This window comes from Spinacia oleracea, chromosome 6 (genome assembly GCF_020520425.1).
Source record: "Spinacia oleracea cultivar Varoflay chromosome 6, BTI_SOV_V1, whole genome shotgun sequence".
NCBI classification, from domain to species: Eukaryota; Viridiplantae; Streptophyta; class Magnoliopsida; order Caryophyllales; family Amaranthaceae; genus Spinacia; species Spinacia oleracea.
In genome coordinates, this window is record NC_079492.1 from 40,883,089 (window position 1) to 40,910,034 (window position 26,946).

Below are 26,946 nucleotides of genomic sequence, written 5' to 3' on the forward strand. Positions count from 1 at the left end.
TATTATTATTATTATTATAATTATTATAATAATAATAATATGTAGCGATTACACAAAGTTGGATGGGAGCCTAGCCACAAATTGGGCTCCGACACCCTTATTCAAAGCAAAACACAAACGATGAAAAAGAAAAGAACGAATCTTAGCAACAGCCGTGTTACTCTGAGCAACCCGTGAGACCCTAGCACTAGTGGAAAAAATACCTGTTGAGGGGGGCATTTTGGGCTTATAGAGGCGAACAAGGTCCGCTTCGACAGACGTGGCTTCAACAGCTCACATAGCTGTTGAGGCGGGCTTTGTTCGCCTCAACAGGTAGTCTGTTGTGGGGGGCTTTCAAAAGCCCGCCTCAACAGCCCAAAACCAAAGCGAAAAATAAGGACCTGTTGTGGGGGGCTTTACAAAAGCCCGCCTCAACAGACACCTCTGTTGAGGCTCACTTCTTAAATGCCCCCCTCAACAGACCTGTATTTTTGCGTCAATACCTGTATTTTTGCGCCAATACCACCACTAATATTCTGCTTTAATTTTCTTTGTTAGGTAATAGAAGAACCATAATACTCATAAAATAGACAATTGTAAACAATAAATACTTCATTCACATTAATATTGAAATAATACTGTTTAATGTAATTTTACAATATAAATTCACACAAAAATAATCTTTGAATCTACAATTCTATTTTTACAAAAGGGAGGGACAACACTTAAGCGGCAACATTTTGTTCCTTGACGCTCTTCCTCTCTTACTACTCGTGAAAAAAAGGGTCATCCTCTCTTCCTGGATTGTCCACATCTTCTTTCGCCTGCAAGGAAAGATGAATGACTACAATACCCACAACTTTCCCATGACATTGACAATTTATAAACATTTTAGATTGAGACTCCAACATGAAGAAAGTAAATCATGCACCGAATCAACATATGAAGATTTTAAACTTGTCACTTTATGATACACCTTAACGTGTATCGAAGGTTAAACCACGTCACGTGACAAGTTGGCCTCAATGGGACACAGCACATAAGACATACTTACAAGTCTTTTCTATGAATTCTATTAAAAACGGTTGGTTTACATTTACGTGGCCATATTACAGTAACAAGGTACAGTTCTCAGCCATCAAATAGAAGAAGATCGAAAAATTTCACAAAAACGAAAAGACAACTCACTTGCCGTAGTTGTGCATTGACTTCTGAAAGGAGACCTTCATCTAAAGAGTCTTCTTGCTCTCTTTGATTTAACTCCTGGTGAAACGTACAAAGCAAGTTAAGCAACTCAATATCTTCATACTAATCTCTTGAAAAATGCAAATAGTGGAATAAAAAACATAAAACCTCAAGAAACAAGAATAGCTAGATGAACCAGTCAAAAACATACTATAGATAATGCATAGAGTAAAATAAATAAACCCCAAACTCCCAGAGAAGATCTATGCATTATGTACATTTGATTGCAGATATTATGTAAATATGTTCCTAAATTTGAACAATTGAAAAATAAATTTTAGTCATTTACGCAGCTGTCAACCACACAATTCTATAAGAATACATCTGTTATATATAAGAATACTGTGATTTACAGTTGTGACACAGCCACACAATTCTATAAGAAATGAAGGAGCCTCAAGCAACTCGTTGGTCAAGTACTTGCAACGAAGAACATAGATAAGAAAAAGAGTATAGTGACAGTTGAGCCATTCCTGTGTATCAATTTAGTTACATATGCAGGACTATATATCAGTTGAAATTAGTTTATTACGGGAAAAAGAGAGTTTTGAAATGAACTTTTAATTTCTGCTTAAGCTCACGGATAACCTATAGTGCCTACAATTTATACACATTAAGCTAAGAACACAATTACATAAGCAAAAAGCACAAGACCATTCAAGACTAAGATAAAGCTGCAGTTCAGACTTCGGTAATCAAAAGGAAAAACTAAGGTACAAAACTGAACTAAAAGTTTGACAACAGAACAAGTCAAATTCATAAAACAAGAAAATGAAGCTTGTTCAGAGAGCATAAAATTGGGGCGGGCAAAATCTGAGGACAAAATAACCAAAGTAAATTTACGTAATGAGTACACGATAAATAACCAAAGTAAATTTACGTAATGAGTACATGAAATTCGACTAGATTTGGTCGTTACATGTTAAAAGGGTAAAAAAACAAAAAAAAACGAAGACAAACACTGATCTATATCTGATATACTATCACTCGCTCTCTCATTTTTAGTGCACTGATAAAAACTATCTCGAAAGAACGTTATGAGTATATCCTGCATTCTGATTTTACAGCTCAACCAAATACCAAGAACCTAACTTCGAAGGGAAGATAATCAAGGGGGAAAAAGTTCAAGTCTCAAACCTTATCCGGAAAAAACCCATCTTAACTGAATTTGTATAAGGAGATGAAATCCCTGTTATTACCGTGTGCTGAATTTCCATATATGCCGAGATATATAAACGGGGGAATGTATAACTCACAATCTTATCACTTGGTTGGCTGGACCTTTCTGGATATTTCTAGCAATTATCATCTGTTGTTCAAATGACGTTTTCTATGCAGCAATACCAAAAAGAAGAACACCATAAGATTCATGTTTAATATTGCATGTTTAAATTCAGCCAAAAAGGATCAACTTAGGAACATCAGAGCAACTGTCACAATATCAAAATATAACCATGTCAATCACAAACAAGTTCTAATACAAGTTCACAATATCAAACCAACATTTGTTCAAGTGTTTTTAAGGTCTAACATCCAACAATTCACGAAACACTAGTGGAAAAAACATATCTTGCCCATTCAAAATCCTACATCAGCAAGGCCACACTATTTCGTGGTTTGGTGTTGAGAACATTATATACTGTAAAATGTTGGAGGCTAGGAGCTCTAATTCCTAGTTGCGGGACTTTAAGAATGTAATCAAAATTGGAAAGACTGTAAATAACAAAATTTGCATTATCCAAACCCAAAGTCTTTAAACATTAAGAAGTTTTTCCCATGATAAAGTAAGCGAATGTGTGATACATTAGACTTAGGCTCTAGCCTATTAATAAGAGCATAAACATGCATGATACAGCACCAGCACTTATATGGTGACCGGTTCCCAAAACAGTTTCACCATGACACAATCCAGAGTTAAGTTTTCTAAGTTAGAAATGCTAGCAACTAAAGACCAAAACACAGACAAACAGGACCAAACCAGAAGTAGTTACAAATTTTGTTTCACCACATCAATATATCCAGTACACTCTGACTTGAAATGTTCTTGTTGAGATTAAGTGAAGATTCTTAAAATGATTAACTCTAAGTACAGCAATCAACTTGGATTTTCTAATCCACCATAAAATGACTAGCACAGAACTCGTAATGTGTTGTTATATTGCCACTAAACATTGTCATGATCTCCATGTATTGCTAGCTTTTTAACACACATCAGACAAAGCGTAAGGAGAGAATAATCAAAGTACTAATAAGTTTAAAACCAACCCTGACAGCCTCAGAAAACATAATACCAAGTTGGCATTTGAATGATAATTAACTACAACAAGATTACAATATATAAGCTACGCTACTATATAATTTCTCAATACAGCTGAATATCAGGATTTATCTTATAGGGTACACTAGTTGCAGGAACATCTATATGATAACGGCAAAAATTTCAATGCAATAATTTAAACACACATCTGTTATACATGACTGACAACTTACAGCCACAAGCAATCATATACGTTTTTTCCAAATATATTGGGGCCCAGTTCATGAACTAAGGATGGTTCATTTTACCTATGCAAGAAAACAGATGTCACCAAAGTAGTTTTAGCTTCCTTAAGAAGCCTTGTCCACCATATTATCCCTTGTCATGGCATGTTAGTTCACCTTATTTTAGGTCTTTATGACACAGATAGCTAACAGAGACAGCAGATGTTTACAACTTCTGGGTGCTTGCTTCTGTTAAAGATAGTCAAGGAATGCAAAATAACACGCAAAGAACTGAAGATTACTCTAAAAGCTTAATAGCAAGTGTGAGTTACTGAGTCCCTACTTCTCCTTACAGTCCTAAGCCTGAAAGTACCCAATTCAATTCCAGATACTATGATGTCGACTTATTATATTAATATGAATAACGACGAAATTCAGTATGCAAATTAGAAGCGTAAAAGAGGAAAATTATTGAAATAAACCTTAATTGCGATTATTGCAAATATCGAAACCCCTAACTTAATAAATTTCAAATACAGATCTTCACATTATGCATCGAGGCATCAAAAATTATATTTAACCAATTAAAAACAACATAACATCATATATCTACACTATATACCGAAATGCGGCATCAAAAGTTCAAATTGAACAAATTCAACACTCATAACATCAATTTTTTGCAATAACAACATAAAATTAAGAAAAAAGAAAGCAGAAACGATAGATCTAGAGAGAAGAAAAGAGGTTATACCTGAATACCATGCTCGAGACAGTAAAGCTACCAGCAAGAATTTTCGACCTGGATATCAGCTTGACCGGTGTGGATTGAAATTCCTTCATTTTCGCTTGAAATTTTTAGATCTAACACGAAGATAAAATGTTGAAAGAGGAGAGAAAAAGAGAACGAAATCGAGGGTGTTTATGAAGACACCTTCTTTGAAATTGTAGAGAATGAGGGAGAGGGAGAGGGAGAGAAGATATACCTCCCATGGAAAGGGGCGGATGGTTTGAGGAGTTTTGAACCGGGAGAGAGGAGAGGAGAGGAGAGAGAGAAATGACTCTTTCACGCTAACAGAAGAAATGAGGAGGAGAGAGAATTAAAAGTTGAAGTATATGCGATTATTATCTGTTGAAGCGAACATTTAATGCCCCCTTCAACAATTGCTTTTGAAGCGAACAAAAAAAATGTTCGCTTCAACAACCCTTTATGATGTTTGACCCGCGTTGACCGATTGGTTATTGAAGCGTATTTTTCTATGCCCCCTTCAACAAGGGGGCTGCAATAAAGGTTTTTTCTACTAGTGTAGACATGAACTCGAGGGCATCACTCCCTAGTTCTCCAAAGGTGGAGAAAGAAAAAGCGATAAAATCATATCTGTTGCCTATGCACTTCGCTTCATACTTCTTCTTCTTCTTGGCAACAGCATTAGCGACAGCAACCCCAGGAGCAAAAGCATCCACTCCTGGCCCGGTGAAGGGAGAGATACCTGTGACATCTAAGCATACATTTTTCCCTTTGTCCCAAGAGAAAAATTATTATGATTATTATTATTATGATTATTATTATTATGATTATTATGATTATTATTATTATGATTATTATTATTATTATTATTATTATTATTATTATTATTATTATTTATTATGATTATTATTATTATTGTTATGATTATTATTATTATGATTATTATGATTATTATTTATTATTATTATTAATAATTATTATTATTAAAAGTTACATGATTTTGTAGCAATTGTGATTCACAAAAGCTGTCAGAAAAAGAAACCATCTTCTTTGAACAAGACCTCAAGTTTACACCGTTTTTCCTTATCTCATTTTCATCCTCTTCACTTGAGTAGTTAAGTTCACCCTCTTCATCAGGTGTATACTCATCAGTATCTTTAGTCACCTTCTTAGAATGCGTCCATACACACCCAAATTAATCCTGGATCCTGCCTAAGTGTCTAGTCAAGTCGAGGAACGTTCGTTGAATAAAAGGAAAGCGAGTAAAGCCAAGTGGTTAGTTTTTGAGAACCGCAATGTTGCCAAAACTATATTGTAAAGTTCCATAATATGATTTATTGCTTTAATCACCATTATAAACTTAATCTGATTATTTATCATGCCTGATAAGTTATTCTTTGGACAATACAGATTATTGTTAGGTACCTTAAATCAATATAAAATCACACTCTGATGATTGTTCGTTAATATTTGTGCATTAAAAGCAATTAAAATTAGTAATTTAGTCTAACGCATGTCCCGTCTTTGTTATATTCAACTAGTAAGGATCGCTTCATGGGCTAATGCATGGCATTCCTTGTATTAGTAAATGTCCCCCGAACCGTCAATCTCTACCCCGCTGGATGTATGCTGAGCGAATACCACACCAGGAATCACAAGGGAACCTAAGGTCGTTGTGGTCAAATACGTTGAGTCTGGGTCTCACAAGCTTGTACTCACGTATCACAATAATCGGGTTTTGTCAGCTTTGTAAAACTGAATTGTGACTCCCTAAACTAGTAAACAGAGGTTAATTGCCCATAGTTAGTCAGATTTTACTTAATATTTCTTGCCAAACATCCGCAAGGGAAGAAGTAAGAAAAGATCCTAAACCTATCTTCCCGACCCCCTCACAGTGGCGACTCCACTGGGGAGTTCATTAAAATACTTGCGCAACTAGTAAGGGAACCTATCCCAAGGGAAAAATCTACCACTACGCCGCTTTTATTTTGGTATTAAGTTGGGACGACCTGAAATTTCTATGTACCAGATTAAACGGAAAAGAACCGGCCACACCGACACGGGATTCTGGCTTCCTTGGCATGTTTCATCTCAGAAGTTGGGACTAAGGACACCTACTAGCCCCGAGGGGTGCACGCGCATCGGATGTGGTCTAGTTTGAAGGAAATAATGCCCTTGGTCCAAGTATGCATTTAATGGTAAGTCTAATAAATGCGGTTCAGTATTAATTATACAAGTTAATAATTCAGTGAGATCAAGTGAACTGAATGCCTAGCTAGAGGCCGCTTCAGTTCAAGTGGATTAATGATATTAATCCACAGCCTACTCTTGACTGAACCCGTAGGGTCACACAAATAGTACGTAAACGGATCAAGTATTTAATGGCATTAAATACTTAATCTATGGATATTCGGAATCGACTGATCTTGGTTTCAGTGGGAGCTGAGATCGTCAAAGGCAAATAAATGAATACTCCGGAAACGATGATATTGCCGGAAACAGAAATATGGATCGTATCGGAAATATAAATATTATCCAAGTCGTAGATGTTGCCGGAAACGGAAACATGGTACGTTTCGGAAAATATTATCGGAAATGGAAATATTGCCGGAATCTGAAATATTGCCGGAAACGGATATATTGTCGGAATCAGAAATATTATCGGAATTGGAAAATAATTCCGGAAACGGAAATATTAAATATTTGCTCGAAACGGAAATTAATTCCGGAATCGGAAATGTTAAATATTGTTCGTATCGGAAATGAATTCCGGAATCGGAAAATTAATAGGAAGCGCGTCGTACGAATAAACATCGGACAAGCTTGCTAGATGCAAGGTCTAGCATGAAGCTAGGCCCAACGCCTAGCACGAAGCTAGGCCCAACGCCTAGCAAAGCCCGCGCGCGACCAAAGCAAGCAAAGCCCAAACGCGAGCAAGGCCTGCAGGCGCGCGCCCCTCGTGGGCTGCGAGCACTTGCTTGGCCTGGGCTCAGCGCACGCGCGCATGGCGCCCCTTGTGGGCTGCTGTGCGTGCGTGTGTGTTTGTGCTTGCGTACGAAACCTTGATCGATTTGGATTCGTATAAGATTGATTTCCTAAGTCTACTAGATAAGTTAAGTGATTGAATTTTAGATTAATTCAGATTCACTAAATTGTTTTCTAGTAGGATTATAATATCCGATACCCATGCCCTATAAATAGGTTATCAATGTTCACAATTTATAACGAGTTTTCTAAGTATTCATCCAAGTTTTAGGCATAAAACTCAAATTTTTAATTGCTGTATAATCCGAAATTTCATACTACCTTTGGGGCAATTCTAGTTAATTAAACCTAAGGCGGATCCGGGCGTGCTGTGGACTACCTACGGAGGGACAACACTTGGAGTCCTGAAGACTTGTTCTTGTTCGGTTCAGGCGCAGCAAGGGAGGGCACGCTACAAAGAGTATGCATCCTAAATTATGATAATTGTTATGTGGCAATTAATTTGGAATCCTGGCTTTTATGGTTTTTCCGCATGATTTATATTCAATTATATGTATCATGACCTAACAGTGGTATCACGAGCCTCTAATTAATTCCATAATAATTTCTTAACATGGTTAAATTTTTTTAAATTTGCAAGGAATTAAAAGGGTGATTAATTTCGTAATTGTAATTAATTGCAAATTTGCGTTTATTTAATTATATGTTCGCAGTTTTTCGGCAGTTTCTTCGTTATTCAACAAAATCGAGTGATTCTTGTGTCAATTCTGCATGTAAAAGACATTCTAAAATTTTGACAAAATTTATTCTCTTCGGCCGAACGCAGAATTCCCAATTTCGAAGCCTAACTATGACTTTTCGGAGGTTTTAGTTTTTCGAACGCAAAGTTTGTAATTTTAAGATGTTAAAATTAAATATTTGTGCTTCTTGTTGTTAAATCTTGAATTTTTGATTGACCTACTGTATATGTTTAACAAATTTAAGTGCCTAAGCTTGTTAATTATACAACCTAATTTGTAATTGTAATTAATTTGTTGAAATTCGAATAATTTAGAATTGATTTGATTTTCATAATTAATTGACGATTTAATTAGGTATCCATGATTAAAAACCACCATAAATATTGTAAAGTTTTGATAAATTTTAAATTTTTATGACCTAGATTTGAATCCATAATTAACGGAAATTAATTGATTAATAAATTTTCGATTTTTCACCCTAAATTTATGAAGTTAATATGATTTATTAATTTGTCAATAAATTTAAATTAAAAAGTTTTAATTTTTATGAAATTCTCTCATAAATGTTGCACGCACAAAGCAAAAGACGCTACGTGTTACCCTTAAGGGGTGTTGTATAGTGCGGGCATGCGACCACGAGCAAGGGAGCTCGTAGCCAATGCGGTACTAATGCAACGATTAACAAGCGTGTGGCGCGCACGCAAGGCATTGCTGCCTGGGCGTGTGGCGCGCGCGCAATGGGCGATGAGCGATGGGGGCAAGGCACAACCGAGCGAGCAGACGCGTGTGGGCAGCGATGGATGTTGCGCCACAGCGCGCGCTGCCTAGCCCAGCGAGCAGACCAGGCACGTCGAGTGAGGCGGGCTGCGCGCAGCGTGGCCTGGGCTGGCTGCGATGCGTGTGGCCTGCCCGTGCTTTGTAGTGCGATCAATCGTTGGGGCGATGCTGCCTCGTGACTCGATGGGGCTTAGGCGCATGCCCAACTGCCTCGTCTTGTTACGATTGATGCGTTTTGAATTTAATTTTAAATTTTCAGTTCGGAAACGATTTTAATTAACTTTAAAATTCGTAATTTAAATTGTTTTCTAGGAATTTAATTTTGAATAATCTAATTATTATAAATTCTAATTTATACTAATTATTTTACTAAAATTAAAACCTTGAATAAATTTAAATTCATTTATTTAATTCAACTGAAAATAAATTAAAAGGATTCGATTATAAATTTATATGAGCTTTAAATTTTAATTAAATTTGTATGTTTCCGGTTAGACTAGAAATACAATTTTATGTTTAAAATTAGTAAAGCATGTAAATTTATTGTTTTAAGTGGGAGCCTTTAGTCATAAACCCTTGATTAGGTCTACATTCCTTTAAGGTTAAAACAACTTGATTAGGATTAATAAGGATTGAATAATTGGTAGATTATTGGAACCCTTGATTAATTGCTGCAAATGTTTATGTGATGCATAATATGTTCTACTAACCAGCTATGTGGGCCATTCATGATAATGAATGGGTGAATGGTATATATTGTATATGTACTGTTTTGCAGGTTATTGAAAAGTGACTAGTATGGCCCAAATAGGATAGAAACTATGGTCCGCGTACCATTAATTTGAATGTAATATTGGTCAAAAGTACCAAATTTTATTGCTTTAAAAATGGTCTGCGTACCATCTAATAGTTGTAATTAGTTTAATTATAGCTTATCCTATTTGTAGAAAATGGTGCCTCCCATGGTGAAATTCAAGACGGAGTTTCCAATCCATTTTCAAGACGGAATTTGAAGTTGAAGCTTCAAGATGAAGTCTGGCCATACTAGATCACATTTATATCTTATGCATGTTTCAAGTTATTTATTGCTTTAAATATGTCTTAATTATGCATGAGATTATGGCTTGATTATGTTGCATGATTAAGGATTTTAGTTCACTTGAAATCTAACCAACATATTAAGAGCCTTAAGTTCCAAACTTTAAAAATTGAGTTAAAAGGTGCCATGCCAAAATAACACTTACTTGGATAAGCCTTTACATCAATCTTAGTAATAGTTTTCCGCCTAAGCGAGGTGTTACTTGTTGATCCTAAAGGGGTAAGGTACACAAATAATTGTGAGTACATGTTAGTTTTGGTGAAACTCAACGATATAAGTAAGGAGTCCTTTTATGTCGTGGCAAATGAGATAGGTTTACCTAATAAGTTCTTAGACGTACCTATCAACCAAGAGTAGTTTCTAGACTATTAGCAAAGGCTTTTCTTACCTAAAATATTATAGAATTGAGTCTAAATACATAATGTGCTTAATTATTCAATGATTTAAGGATCTTGGGATCATTTTATTCACACCTGCCGGAACACATAACTTGAATAAAATGCTTAATAAATGATAAATTATGCATGTTTGCTAGAATTTGAATTTATTAAGAGAAACTGTGAATGGTTATTTATTTGTTTATTTTTTTTCAATTGTAGTTTTAACTATGGCAAACAACAATTCATTCAACATCCGATCAATTCTCGAAAAGGAGAAGTTGAACGGGAAAAACTTCCTTGACTGAGAAAGGAACTTTCAAATAGTTCTTATGCAGGAAGAAAAGGAGTATGCACAAAGGTGATGCTCGAAGTCGCAGGCGACGGGGTCACTCAGGCAGCCCTCAATCGTTGGATTGATGCCAACAAGGATGTAAAATGTCTAATGCTTGCAACCATGAGTGCAGATCTACAGAAAATGTTCATCAACTCAGATGCTTTCATGATCATCGGTGAGTTAAAGAACATGTTCCAAGATCTGGCTTGAGTCAAATGATTCGAGACTCATAGGCAAATTCTTGAGACTAAGCTTAAGAAGGCGAGCCCGTAAGTCCACATGTTCTCAAAATGATTGGACTCATTGAGAATATGAGGCGGCTGGATCAACAATTCTCTCAGGAAATGGCTGTAGACACCATCCTCCATTCTCTTCATAACGGGTATGATCAGTTCAAGCTAAACTACAGTATGAATAGTCTGGACAAGACGCTCACTGAGCTTCACGGTATGCTGAAGACCGATGAAAAGACGCTCAAAAGTGATAAGGAAGATGTGCTTATGGTGCGTGGGGGCAAGTTCAAGAAATCTGGCAAGAAGAGGAATTCTAAAAAAGGTGGCAACAAGGCCAACCAGACTAAGCAACCTGGCGGCACCAAATCTGAAAAGAAGAAGGTGAGCCAACCCACTTTTGAATCTGAATGCTTCTACTGCAAGAAGAAGGGGCATTGGAAGAGAGATTGCTTGAAGATTAAGGAAGATCAGAAGAACGGAACAGTCGTTCCATCTTCAGGTATTTTCGTTATAGACTGTATACTTGCTAATTCAACTTCTTGGGTATTAGATACAGGTTGTGGCTCACACTTATTTTCCAATTCGCAGGGACTAAGAAGAAGTAGAAGGTTAAGCAAGGGTGAAGTCGACCTACGAGTGGGAAACGGAGCACGTATTGCTGCATTAGCTGTAGGAACTTATTATTTGTCGTTGCCCTCTGGGCTAGTTTTGGACCTGGAAGATTGTTTCCATGTTCCAAGTCTTACTAAAAACATCATTTCTGTTTCTTGCTTAGATGCTAAGGGATTTTCCTTTTTAATAAAAGACAATAGTTGCTCGTTTTATTTTAAAGAGATGTTTTATGGATCTGCTAGATGAGTCAATGGACTTTATTTATTAGATCACGACAAACAAGTTCATAACATAAATACCAAAAAGAATGATTCAGATCTCACCTATCTGTGGCATTGTCGATTAGGCCATATTAACTTGAAACGCATAGAAAGACTTCAAAAGGAAGGAATTCTAGAACCATTTGACTTAGAGGATTATGGTAAGTGCGAATCATGTTTACTTGGCAAAATGACAAAGCAACCTTTCTCTAAAGTTGGAGAAAGAGAAAATGAACTATTGGGTTTAATCCATACATACGTATGTGGACCAATGAGTACAAATGCTAGACGTGGTTTCAGCTACTTTATCACTTTCACTGATGACTTCAGTAGATATGGTTATGTCTACCTAATGAATCATAAGTCTGAATCCTTTGACAAATTCAATGAATTTCAGAGTGAAGTAGAGAATCAATTAGGCAAGAAGATTAAGGCACCGCGGTCTGATAGAGGCGGTGAATATCTGAGCTATGAATTTGATGACCATCTGAAAGAATGTGGAATTCTATAAGAATTTACTCCTCCTGGAAAACCTCAATGGAACGGTGTGTCAGAACGGAGGAATAGAACCTTGTTAGACATGGTTAAATCAATGATGGGTCAGTCCGAACTTCCAATAGAATTTTGGGGACATGCACTAAATACAGCTGCACTCACTATGAATAGAGCTTCGTCTAAAGCTGTTGAAAAGACTCCATATTGTTAGGTTATGATACATATGAATAAACATAAATCATGCGGAAAAACCATAAAGCCATGAAACATATTATTTACACATAATCATTTAGCATAATTCAGATGCATACACTTTGTAGCGTGCCCTCCCTAGTTGCGCCCGAACCGAACAAGAACAAGTCTTTAGGACTCCAAGTGTCGTCCCTCCGTAGATAGTCCACAGCACGTCCGGATCCGCCTTAAGATTGACCAACTAGGATCGCCCTTAAGGTACTACAAATTTCGGTTAATAGGGCAAGTGTTTGTGGCTGATTTTTGCTTGAAAATCTTACCTTTGAATACTTCAATCCTCGATGTAAATATGTGACCCTAGGCACCTATTTATAGAGTTATGGAAAAGGACTTGGAATCCTATTAGGATACTAATTTATTTAATTAGAATCTTATTAAAACTCTATTAAACAAATTCTATCTTTATTAGGATTAGGATTTAATCATATAACGAATCCCGGTAGCTTAAGGATTCGAGTAACACACTTCTAGTGATACGCTAGCACCGCACGCAGGCCTTGCGGCCCACGCACAGCGCCAGCCCACTTCGTCGCAGCCCTGCGCGCGCGCCAAGGCCATTGCTGGTCCTGGCCTTGCGCTGGGCCTGGCGTGGCTTGGCAGCGTGTGTTTGATGCGCTTCGGCTTGCTAGGCGATGGCCCGGCTTCGTGCTGGGCCTTCGTCTGGCAGGCCTCGTCCGATGCTAATTTGTACGATACGCTTCCGATTAAATTCTCGATTCTGGAATTCATTTCCGATACGAACAATATTTAATATTTCCGATTCCGGAATTAATTTCCGTTTCGAACAAATATTTAATATTTCCGTTTCCAGAATTATTTTCCGATTTCGATAATATTTCCGATTCTGAAATATTTCCGTTTCCGGCAATATTTCCGATTCCGGCAATATTTCCATTTCCAATAATATTTTCCGATACGTACCATGTTTCCGTTTCCGGCAACATCTACGACTTGGATAATATTTATATTTCCGATACGATCCATATTTCCGTTTCCGGCAATATCATCACTTCCGGAGTATTCATTTCTTGCCTTTGACGATCTCAGCTCCCACTGAAACCAAGATCCGTCGATTCCGAATATCCATAGATGGAGTATTTAATTCCATTAAATACTTGATCCGTTTACGTACTATTTGTGTGACCCTACGGGTTCAGTCAAGAGTAAGCTGTGGATTAATATCATTAATTCCACTTGAACTGAAGCGACCTCTAGCTAGGCATTCAGCTCACTTGATCTCACTGAATTATTAACTTGTTAATGAATACTGAACCGCATTGATTAGACTTAACATTAAATGCATACTTGGACCAAGGGCATTATTTCCTTCAGTCTCCCACTTGTTCTTAGGGACAAGTGTGCATTTCCTAATTCCTTTGTCGCTCGTTGCTTGCTCTTGAACATAAGGTAAGAGTCGTCATCCTTATTACTGTGAGGTTATGATACATATGACAAAACATAGCCTATGATTCATCCGAGCACGGCCATGCATTTTACAGTTTCCAGCTCTCCGAGTGGCCTTGTACAACTTTTAAGCATCTCATCCCGATTTATAGGAGGACAATCCCAATCTTGCGATCTTGAGATTAGACTTCGTTTGATAGGTGATTACCTGAGCGTTGTTGTGAGGGGGTCGAAAAAGCACGAGGCTAATGTGTGACCTCGTCCCTCGTGGGTGTGACGCTTCTTTTTGTCAAATCAAGTGTAATTGGATTTCCTGTGAGTTTACACCCAATTGACTAGTAATATAGGATTCGCCATTCAGTTTTTAACGACAATGAGAAAAACTGACAAAACCCGGTTATCGTGACATAAAGGGAGTGCAATTATGTTTGACCACAACGGCCGTAGGTTCCCTTGTGATCCCTGGTGGTGGGGATCGCTCAACGTACACCCGCAGGGTAGAGATTGAGGGTTCGGGGGACTGTAACTACCGAGAGGAGTACTCGCTCTTCGATAACTCCAGAGGCAGGATATCCTTACTAGCTCAGCATAAATAAATGAAGGGACATGCGTTAACTATTAAACTAATATGTGTCGCTTTTAACAATATGCAACATATAATACTAGATCGAGCGCGATTATCCGATTTAAATTGTATTAAGGGACCTAGCATGATAATCCAATTTCCCATAAACATAATCTTTATTAGGCGTGATAGAACAATCATATTTTATTAGTTTAACAGTTCATAAAAGGGCGAGGAAAGCAATTAAATCATAGAAAAGGGACACATTACGACGCACCCTTGAGAGGTACGTCACGGTTCTCAGAAAACTAACCACTTTTACATTGCTATTTCTCCTTTTATTTAACGAATCTCAAGTTATGGGACAGGATACGTTCTGTTCGATTTATGGATTGATTGCGACAGAACGCGTGATCAATTTCGCAGCGTGAGGCTTAAGCTTAGGGGTTGGAGTCAATACTCAGAATAATAATTGTGTGTTGTCCTCTTCACGCCGGCTTTAGGGGTCTATTTATAGGAAAGAGTGGCGTAGAAAGATAGATTTTCAGGAATTTGAATACGAAACGGATTAGGAAAAGAATCCGTCCCAGGTATTTTCGGCGCCCAGCTCTGGGCGTCAAAGATTTCGGCGCCCAGGGCTGGGCGTTGAAAATAGGGTCTGGCAGAATTCTTTGTCAGATTGGACTTTAGAGCACGGAGTTCATTAAGAGACTTAATCCGAGTTATTTGGTGCGTATCAATTTACGACGGAATGCATCTGGGCCCTTTACGAACTCTAGGTTCGTTATGAGTTTAATTAATACGTTAACTCTTTTATCGAACTGCGATAAGAATAGAATTCCTTTTACAATTTCTATCTCTTTTAGGATTTATGTTGGAGTGCAACACCTAATTCTGACAGGTTTCTATCTTTTTATTCTTACTACTTTTAGCAACTACCCATTACGGCAGTTACTATTTTTAGCAGGTTTTCATAAATAGCAGGTTTCGGGTAAAATGAATAGGGGAATTGAGATTCGTTATTTTTATAGGAGATGCGTTGTCAAGTGGAGATTTATGCTTTCATCATCGAACCTTCCCTTTCGAGAATGGGGACAAAAGTAGGTGTCTACAGTTAGCCCCCACTTTGACTGAGTCTTGGAGTAAGACGATGGTCAAAGTATTAGACGGAGTGCGTCACACAAGCCATGGTGACCTGTTTTTTGCGAGGGTCTCACGAGCCCCCGAGTGATAACATTTGACTTAAGGGTCATCACCTGAAGTGTCGACATCTCCCTCACGTGTCATTGGGATTTGTCAACGGATATTATAGAAACTTCTTCATTTTGTCATTGGAAGTATCTAAAGAGGCGTAGAAACTCCCTCACTTTGTCATTGCGAGTAGCTACAGATGTTTTCGAAATCAAAGATATAAAGTGTAATTGGGCCTGGCCAAGCCCAATCACCAGGTAAAAATGTTTTAAAGATTCTCATTTTCAGGGTTAGCTAAACGAGAAAACCCCCTTGTTTTTATGGGACGTAAACGAAGGAAAATCCAGCACATCGTTCTTTTTTTTTGGAAAAACGGAAAACCAATCTTTTAAATTTTGGAAAAAAGGGAAACTACTCACATCGCTTTTTTGAAAAAACGGAAAACCAAAAGCTACTCACATTGTTCTTTTTGGAAAAAACGGAAAACCAAAAGCTACTCACATCGTTCTTTTTTTGGAAAAACGGAAAACCAAAAGCTACTCACATCGTTTTTGGGAAAAAACGGAAAACCAATCCTTTAATTTTGGAAAAAGGGAAAGCTACTCACATCGCTTTTTTTGGAAAAAACGGAAAACCAGAAAAAGTTATTGCTGCAGCAACTAAGGACCTGCGCGGTGAGTGATGCAGACCCCGCCGGCTAAAGATGGCGAGGCTGTCCGCTAAGGGTGGACACCCCGTCCGATAGAAGTGGACGAATCTGTTTTTGAAATTTGAAAATAAGGACCTACGCGGTTTGTGACGTAGACTCCGCCGGCTAAAGATGGCGAACCTGTCCGCTAAGGGTGGACACCCCGTCCGATAGAAGTGGACGAATCTATTTTGAAATTTGTTTGTGCTTTTTTGAAAATAAGGACCTACGTGGTTTGTGACGTAGACCCCGCCGGCTAAAGAAGGCGAGCCTGTTTCATTTTTGTTTTTTGAAGATTCTATTTTTTCGAAAACTGAGGACCTGCGCGGCTAGTGACGCAGACCCCGCCCGCTGAAGGTGGGCGAGCCCTGTCCGCTGAGGGTGAATGTCCCTGAATTCGTTTTTTCTTGATTTGGAACTCGCGTGGTTCGTGGCGCGATCTTGCCTGATTGAGGTGGGCAAGTCCCTATTTCATTTGTTCTTGTGATTTCTTTTGAGAATTTCTTTTTATTCATTCTTTGCAAGAGAGAATTCTTTCGAGGGATGCTCGGATTTAGTTGTAACCTGAATGTGGGTTGACAACGTGCTTAAACGGACCATTGTCTTGTGGTCATCTTCTTTTATGGTTTTGACCTAGTCTTTATGGCTCAATTTTGCCACTACCTGGTTCCTTGATTAGGGGACCATGTATAAGTATCAACCGCGACCTTTGTCTTGAGGTCGTAAACCGGTTTTATCTTTTGAGACATCCAGACACGGGACTTTGTGCAGCGTAGTCTGGCAATATTGTTTTACCTTTGCATAATATATATTTTCTTTCGAGCTCCTAAGCACTCGTGCCTGACGGTCATTTCTTGTCAAAGAGTTTCCTTGGGGATACACATTCTGTAATGTCCTTGATCGTGTTTGGGATTGTGCTCGAAAGTGCGAGCGATCTTTGAAGTGGTATGCTACTCTGATGAAGTCGTGGAGTGCAACTTTCAGTAAAGAAATCGGCAATTTTCGAGTCGAATGGATACGGCAAGGCCCTATAGCAGTCAGGGTTTCTTTCGGGTCTGGGATCATTTTCGGCGCCCAGGCCTGGGCGTTGAAATAATTCACGCCCTAGGTTGGGCGTTGAAAATGTTGTTTGGGCTGATGTTTTGATGACACAGTTGGCCTCTTTTTCGTTCGTTTTTTTTTTTTTTTTTTTTCTTTTGAACGCGTTCGTAAATGTTCGATACTTAGAAAAGATGATATGTATGTGCGAACGAGCGTTCATAGAATGGCCGTTGTGTGCGGTCCATTAATCAGTTTGCTTGAATCATCATTTTTTTTTTGAGCAATGACTGATTTTGAATAGTTGTCTTAGAAGCTTGGTAGGGTTCAGCCCATTCATGAAGTGGGCTCAAACATCGTACCCTTTCGATTGTTCAAACATTTGCTTCGAGATTTTTTTTATTTTGCTATGGTTGTTTCGTAGCTTGGAGCCCCCAAGTATGCATGTTGGGATGCTTCTTTTTGGCGTAAGATTTTTTGTAGGTTCTTTCGAGAAGGATGCCTTGTGTAGACACCTACTTTTGTCCCCATTCCCGAAAGGGAAAGGTTCGATGATGAAAGCATAAATCTCCACTTGACAACACATCTCCTATAAAATAAACGAATCTCAATTCCCATTTTCATTTCACCCGAAACCTGATATTTATAGAAAACTCCTATTTATGGAAACCTGCTAAAAATAGTAACTGCCGTAAAAGGTAGCTTCTAAAAGTGGCAAATCATAAAGGATAGAAACCTATCAGAATTAGGTGTTGCATTCCAACATAAATCCTAAATGAGATAGAAAACTGCGAGAATCCTATTCCTAATATGATTCGGAAATAAGAGTTACGTATTAATTAAAATCCTAACGAGCCTAGAGTTCGTAACGGGCCCAGACGCATTCCGTCATGAAATTGATACGCACTAAAAGACTCGATTAAGTCTCAAACACTACGGATTTCAGGAATCCGAATCTGACTAAGAAAACAGCCCATACCCTATTTTCAACGCCTGGCTCTGGGCGCTGAAAATATCGGGGTACGTGTTTTTTCCTAATTCTTTGTGGATTAGAACTCTGCAATTCTATCTTTCCACGAACTCTTCCCTATAAATACAACCCCAAATTCGACGTGAAAAGGACACACACAACACATAATTATATTCTGAGTATTGACTCCAACCCTTAGCCTAAGCCTCGCGCTGCGAAATTGTTCACGCGTTCTGTCGCAATCGATCCATAAATCGAACAGAACGTATCCTGTCCCATAATTGAGATTCGTTAAATAAAAAGGAGAAATAGCAAAGTCAAAGTGGTTGGTTTTCTGAGAACCGTGACGCACCTCTCAAGGGTGCGTCGTAATGTGCCTCTTCTTGATGATTTAATTGCTTTCCTCGCCCTTTTTATGAACTGTTAAACTAACTAAATCTGATTTTTCTATCACGCCTAACAAATATAATATTTTCGGGAAATTGGATTATCATGCTAGGTCCCTTAATACTATTTAAATCAGATAATCACGATCAATCTAGTATTATATGTTGCATATTGCTAAAATCAACTCAGATTAGTTTAATAGTTAACGCATGTCCCTTCAATTATTTATGTTGAGCTAGTAAGGATATCCTGCCTCTGGAGTTATCGACGAGCGAAGTACTCCTCTCGGTAGTTATAATCCCCCGAACCCTCAATCTCTACCTTGCGGGTGTATGTTGAGAGATCCCCACACCAGGGATGACAAGGGAACCTACGGCCGTCGTGGTCAAACATAATTGCACTCCCTTTATGTCACGATAACCGGGTTTTGTCAGTTTTTCTCATTGTCGTTAAAAAATGAATGGCGACTCCTATATTACTAGTCAATTGGGTGTAAACTCACAGGAAATCCAATTACACTTGATTGAATAAAAAGAATCATCACACCCACGAGGGACGAGGTCACGCATTAGCCTCATGCTTTTTCGACCCCCCTCACAGTGGCGACTCCGCTGGGGATAGTGAAGGAAATACTCGTGCTTGTAGGTAATCAAAATAGCCGAAGGGTGAAACGATCCTACCCCGCGTTTATTTCCCCATCAAGTTGGGACGACCTGAAAATCAGCATATTAATGTGAACGGGAAGAACCGCATAACGAATCTCGGCTCCCTCGGGAGTTGGGACTAAGGATACCTTTCTCCGCCAATAGGGGGTGCATACGCCGCGCATGTTGCCCACTCGGTACTTGTGCAGGTAGTACACCTATCCTGAACCCAATCGCTCGCTCATTAGGTCCCTCTCGCCTGCATGCCCCCTTGGCTTGCACTTGCGGGTTGGCCTCTTGGGCGGAATTCGTCTGTTGAAGACACTACCTCGACCGGGGCATGTGTTGGAAATACGATAGAAGCGGTACCAAGCCAGGCGCAAATAAACTACCCATAGAAGCCTATCATGAACTTTGTGACATATTTAATTTTCAAATCCATGTTTGTGATGTAGTTATGTGTAGCGAAATATGTGATTGTGTGTGACAAACTATCCTGGAAAACCAACGACCTTAAAAAATTGCCCAAACGTTCATAGACTAATTTGCCAAAGAGTTATGCCAAAATACGTGTTCCGCAAACCCGAATGATCGCCACAAAAATAAGCGACGCTCGGGATGGCCTGTAACGAATCCCACAAACGCTGCTACGCGTAAAGGACGTTATTAGGCAAGCACGCAAATCGAAGTCGCATAAACAGAAGACAGAAAAACGAGAACCAACCAGGGACGCATTTTCAACGCCCCTGGCTGGGCGCCAGAATTTCTCACGCCCCTCGCTGGGCGCTGAAATTGCTGCTTGGCCTTCTGGTCAAGCGCAGCAGCCTCGGTGCCCGCGCAAAAGGAAAAATACGTAGCACAAAAAAAAATGTTCGTAAAAAGAATTGCTACGAGGGCGTAAGAAAATCACTCGATTTCAAAAGTGACTCGTAAAAAATTAATAACTCTTTGCGTCGTTGTTAGGCCTCCTGCGACGACAATGCTCGGCACTAAAAAACGAACATGCTAACAGCTATGAATGGCACACGGGCAAGTGTTTCGAAAATCCAAAGAATGACTAAAAGAAAAAAAAAACCCAAAAGTGTACCAAAGAAAGAGTGAAAAACCAATAGAGAGAGTTGAAGTCTAGACTAAGTGAGAACCTAAACTTTAGCTTATCTTATGCCTAGGACTGGTCCTACCACTTGGTGCCGATCAGGGAATCAACGGTTAGTGCGTCTCGAAGATACATCACCAACATCAGGTTTGGTGACTCCAAGCTCCGTCCGTCATCCCTCATTTCAAGGATCTCCGCTTCCCCAACCTCGATTCGCACCTTCAAACATGTCCATCGAAGATTTGCGAGATCAGATGGTCCAAATGACCCAACTTATGGGCCAATTGAAAATGGAAAATGAAGCTTTAGCGGCTGCGCAAGCCAAAAACGACCTCGATAACGAGAAGAGGATTGAAAAAATGGTCCTACAGCAAACCATGGGGAGCAAATACTTCTCCCTCGATCCTGAACCTTTTCCTGGCAAATTACTAGAAAAGTTCAGTTCATCTGACTTACCAAAGTTCAAGGCCACGGACAACCCCCGTGATCATCTACTGAGCTTTGTGAATGCCATGAACTTGAAAGGCGTGGACAAGTCCATGTATTTACCTGCCTTTCCTTTGTCCTTGGAACCTGTGCCGCTCAAATGGTACTATCACCAGGACCCTAAGCTCTTCCCCACTTGGGAAGACTTTGTCAATGTCTTCATCAAGCAATACTCGTCGAACATGGATTTCCAAGTCACCATGCGCGAGCTGGAAGTTCTCTTCCAAAAGAAAAATGAGGGTTTCACGACCTACTTTGCTAGATGGAGGGACCAGGCGGCCCAGCTAATCAATAGGCCTCCCGAAACAGAATTGGTCCAAAAATTCATTGACAACCTGGACCCGGCTTATAAACAACACCTTAGGACCTGGGACTTGACACTTTCAAAAGAGTTTATGATGTGGGAATAAAGATCGAGGACGACCTCGCCAAAAACATACAAAGCAAACCCACATATAAAAACAACACCTATAATCGGGGTAACACATCCCAAGCCCAAGAAGTCCATGCTGTAGAAGAGACTCACGCCCGAAGAAGCCCTGGAAGATGGGTTCGAGACCGAAAGTTTGCCCCACTCTGGTCGACTTTGGTACAAGCCTTTGAAAGACTAACCAATCAAGGAAAGTTGAGACCTATAGGCCCCACCCGTGACCCTCCTGTCAAAAGGAAATATTGGGTCGAAGGTACTTACTGCAAATTCCATCAAGGAAATGGGCATGACACTGAAAACTGCTGGAATCTAAAACATACGATCCAGGACATGATAGAGGATGAAGTGATATCTCTCCCTAACGTTGGCAAACCCAACCACAACAAGAGCCCACTCGGCTCTTGTGAGGGGGTCGAAAAAGCGTGAGGCTAATGCGTGACCTTGTCCATCGTGGGTGTGACGATTCTTTTTATTCTATCAAGTGTAATTGGATTTCGTGTGAGTATACACCCAATTGACTAGTAATATAGGAGTCGCCATTCAGTTTTTAACGACAATGAGAAAAACTGACAAAACCCGGTTATCGTGACATAAAGGGAGTGCAATTATGTTTGACCACGACGGCCGTAGGTTCCCTTGTGATCCCTGGTGTGGGGATCTCTCAATATACACCCGCAAGGTAGAGATTGAGGGTTCGGGGGACTGTAACTACCGAGAGGAGTAATTCGCTCGTCGATAACTCCAGAGGCAGGATATCCTTACTAGCTCAGCATAAATAATTGAAGGGACATGCGTTAACTATTAAACTAATCTGAGTTGATTTTAGCAATATGCAACATATAATACTAATTCGATCGTGATTATCTGATTTAAATAGCATTAAGGGACCTAGCATGATAATCCGATTTCCCAAAAATATTATATTTGTTAGCCGTGATAGAACAATCATATTAGGTTAGTTTAACAGTTCATAAAAAGGGCTAGGAAAGCAGTTAAATCATCGAAAAGGGACACATTACGACGCACCCTTGAGAGGTGCGTCACGGTCCTCAGAAAACTAACCACTTTGACTTTGCTATTTCTCCTTTTTATTTAACGATTCTCAATTATGGGACGGGATACGTTCTGTTCGATTTATTGATCGATTGCGACAGAACGCGTGAACAGTTTCGCAGCGAGAGGCTTAGGCTAAGGGGTTTAGAGTCAATACTCAGAATATATTATGTGTTGTTGTGTGTTCTTTCACGTCGAAAATAGGGTTCTATTTATAGGGAAGAGTTCGTGGAAAGATAGAATTGCAGAGTTCTAATCCACAAAGAATTAGGAAAAGAAACGTACCCAGGTATTTTCAGCGCCCAGGCCTGGGCGCCGAAGATTTCGGCGCCCAGAGCCAGGCGTTGAAAATAGGGTCTGGGCAGCTTTGTTTAGTCAGATTCGGATTCCTAAAATCCGTAGAGTTTGAGATTAATTCGAGTCTTTTAGCGCGTATCAATTTTATTGCGGAATGCGTCTGGGCCCGTTACGAACTCTAGGCTCGTTAGGATTTTAATAAATACGTAACTCTTATTTACGAATCGTATTAGGAATAGGATTCTCGCGGTTTTCTATCTCATTTAGGATTTATGTTGGAGTGCAACACCTAATTCTGACAGGTTTCTATCTTTTATGATTTGCCACTTTTAGAAGCTACCTTTTACGGCGGTTACTATTTTTAGTAGGTTTCCATAAATAGCAGGTTTCGGGTGAAATCAAATGGGGAATCGAGATTCGTTTATTTGATAGGAGATGCGTTTTCAAGTGGAGTTTTTATGCTTTCATCATCGAACCTTTCCCTTGCGGGAACGGGGAAAAAAGTAGGTGTCTACAGTTAACCCCCACTTTGACTGAGTCTTGGAGTAAGACGATGGTCAAAGTATTAGACGGAGTGCGTCACACAAGCCATGGTGTATGTGAACTGTTTTGCGAGGGTCTCACGAGCCCCCGAGTGATAACATTTGACTTAAGGGTCATCACTTGAAGTGTCGACATATCCCTCACGTGTCATTGGGATTTTTCAACTGATAGTATAGAAACTTCCTCACTTTGTCATTGGAAGGATCTAAAGGTGCGTAGAAACTCCCTCACTTTGTCATTGGGAGTAACTACAGATGTTTTCGAAATTAAAGCTGTAAAGTGTAATTGGGCCTGGCCAAGCCCAATCACGAGGTAAAACGTTTTTAAAGATTCTCATTTTCAGGGATAGCTAAACGAGAAAACCCCCTTGTTTTTATAGGACGTAAAACGAAGGAAAATCCAATACATCGTTCTTTTTTGGAAAAACGAAAAACCAATCCTTTAATTTTTAGAAAAAGGGAAAACCAATCCTTTAATTTTCGGAAAAAGGGAAAACCGATAAAAGTTATCTCTGCAGCAACTAAGGACCTGCGCTGTTAGTGACGCAGACCCCGCCCGCTGAAGGTGGGCGAGCCTGTCCGCTGAGGGTGGACCCCCCGTCCGATAGAAGTGGACGAATCTGTTTGATGTTTTTGAAAATAAGGACCTACGCGGTTTGTGACGTAGACCCCGCCGGCTAAGGTGGCGAACCTGTCCGCTAAGGGTGGATGCCCCGTCCGATAGAAGTGGACGAATCTGTTTTGAAATTTTATTTTGTTTTTTTTTTTTTTTTTTTTTTTTTTTGAAAATAAGGACCTACGTGGTTTGCGCCGTAGACCCCGCCGGCTGAAGATGGCGAGCCTATTTTAAATTTGAAGACTTTATTCTTCGAAAACTAAGGACCTGCGCGGCTAGTGACGCAGACCCCAGCCGCTGAGGGTGGGCGAGCCCATTTTGAATTTCTTATTTTGCCTATGTTGAAGAGCTTTTGGTGATTACAACCTGTTGGTGGGTCGTAATATTTCCTGATTAGATGTGTCCTATAAGTGGGTCCACACTGTGTATATTTAACAATATATTTTTTGAGATATCCAAACATGATATGGTGCGTGGCGCAGTCTGGGAATGTGATTTTGATTGCGCGCTCCTTGTTGGAGTCCACTTTTTGCGAGCCCCCAAACGTTGGGGCTCGTCGGTTGTTTTTCGCATCTTGTAATCATGTTTGGGGTCACGCTCGTATGTGCGAGCGACCTCCTACAGGAGTGTGCTATTTTAGTGAGGCCGTGGAGTGCGACATTAGTTTTCAGGCGACATCCGGTTTTGGCTTGGCCCGGATTATCCCTTTGACAGACAGACATTTTCTATTTGGAAAACCAATGACTTGACGACACATTTTTTTGGTGTTTCGAAGAATGACCATGATATTTAACTTGCTTTTTTTTTTTTGAAAAGTGTACATGAGCGTTTTCTGAGACGAGTCTAAGTTTCGACCAGGTTTCAATGTTATTATTATTTTTTGCTTATTTGGGAGCTAAAGGTGCTTTGGGCTTGATCTTACTTGTAATAGGGCCTCGTGTTTTAGCAACACGGTCTTAAGTCCTTTCCTATTCCGTGTTTTGTGAAATCTGGGCCTTGGGCTGCATTTTCAGCGCCCAAGCTCAGGCGTTAAAAATTTCGGCGCCCAGAGGTGGGCGCTGAAAGTTCTTTCCTGGTAATATTTGATTTTCGGATTTCTAAACACGTTTCCGAATGGGATCAGGAAGTTATTGGGTGCGTTCAGCTATATATAGGGGCTAGATACGTTCTTATTTTCCACCACTCTCAAATTCTTTCTCTCTTTTTGTTGTGCTCTAATTATTTACTGCTTTTGTCATGTCGACCCCTACCCTCTCACTCCAACGGACTGTTAGGCGTTGGCTACGAGCCCTTACTCCCACAGAAAAAGCCTTGTTAAAAGAATACCACTTAGAGGCACTTTTAGGCTTACAACAAATTAATATTGATTATAATTTTCTGCATGCTGCCCTAAACTTTTGGGACTCCGATCATCATGTTTTTTCCTTTCGGGGCAATGAAATATGTCCTTTGCCTGATGAATTTGCCGCGATCCTTGGTTATCCTACTAATGCTACTCTTGTTACCCCTGGCACTATTGAAGAGGGTAAAACAACCATAAGGGCTTTCCTAGGGCTAGATGATAACATGTTTGTTCAACTTGTTGTAGACGATAAGGTTAACTTGGCAAAACTCGTAAAACATCATTTTAGGCCTAGTAAGAATATGACCGAACAAAAATTGAACATTCGAGCCCTTGTATTTTGCTTGTTGAATCATTATTTGCTGTCGAATAATAATGGTGAGTTCGGTGACATAAGGCTGATCCCCTTGATTAGCCAGATGGAAAGTTGCTATTCTATTATGCCGTTGGTTGTTGCTGAGACTTTGCTGAGTGCGGATGAGCTGAAGAAGGATGCCAAATCCGAAATTTTTAAGGGAAGCCCCCTATTACTGCAGGTAATCTATTTTTTCTTTGCGCACACATATGCCACTTTTATATATTTCTTTTTGCCTGGGGCTGAGTTTCAGCGCCCAGGGCTGGGCGCTGGAATATTCAACGTCTGGTCCTGGGCGTTGAATCTGCGCCCCAGGAACCTTTTTTCCTTTCTTTTCATTCTTTTGATTCGATCGTACCTCTTTTTGCAGATTTGGCTTGCGGAACGGCTTTAGACTTTTGGAAGCTCCTGCCGATCCTAAACATTATCGCCCTATAGCTTTGGGTAACCGAAAATACTTGCACTAAGGCCAGGACGAGGCCGAATGGACCTCCTTTTTTACTTATGGCATTTGTTCTATTAAGTGGGTGGTACCATGGTGGGGTTTGACTACTATGACAAGGGGGTCTGATGTATCGGTTTATGTTTCTTTGTTGGGGCTATCTTGTCCCATTTATATTTTCCCTTACCGAGTCATGCGTCAATATGGTTTAAGGCAGACTATCCCCTTTTCTGATACGGTACCACCTAAGGTAGCGGCCTTTTCACAAACACGGGTCTTAGCGTGGGCTAGGTATTATGATGGTCTCCCGCGTTGGGCCGTAGCTACAAATGGCTTTGTGGGTCTTTCTGCAAACTATAAGTTGTGGATGAGTTCCGATGACAAAGATGTGAGGACCGAGGCTCGAAGTGGGGAGCCGGCTGAGCTTTTGATACCTCGTATTCGTGTTAAGTATGAGGGTCCTGATTCTGCCAGACCTCGTACCTATAGTTTTAAGACTGTGAAAGCTCGTCCTGATCGAAAGCGAAAGGAAGTCCCTCCCCGTTCCAGTGTCAGGCCTAAAAAGATGCCTAACATGAAGGGGCCTGCTGTTGTTAAAAGAAATGCAAGCTCTCGCGGAGATCGTCGCCGGAACAATGTATGGGTTAGGAAGGCTCAGCCGCCTGTAGAAACAGTGGCTAGCCCAGTTGATGATAATAACCCTTCTCCCACCATTGCCTGTGCCTTCGAGGCTGAGCGGGCTATAATTGAGAATGTTTCTGAAGCCTTGACATCTTTGGA

At 39.9% G+C, this 26,946-nt stretch overlaps 1 long non-coding RNA gene across 1 annotated transcript; it reads right to left on the minus strand.

Annotated features, from left to right (window-relative positions):
• Window positions 1-588: 588 nt before the first annotated feature.
• On the minus strand, window positions 589-4,805 carry LOC130463941 (uncharacterized). The gene is made up of 3 exons (XR_008924171.1): window positions 4,460-4,805; window positions 1,168-2,554; window positions 589-803 (listed from the first exon to the last, which is right to left on the minus strand). It is a non-coding gene; the product is annotated as an uncharacterized lncRNA (long non-coding RNA).
• Window positions 4,806-26,946: the final 22,141 nt, after the last annotated feature.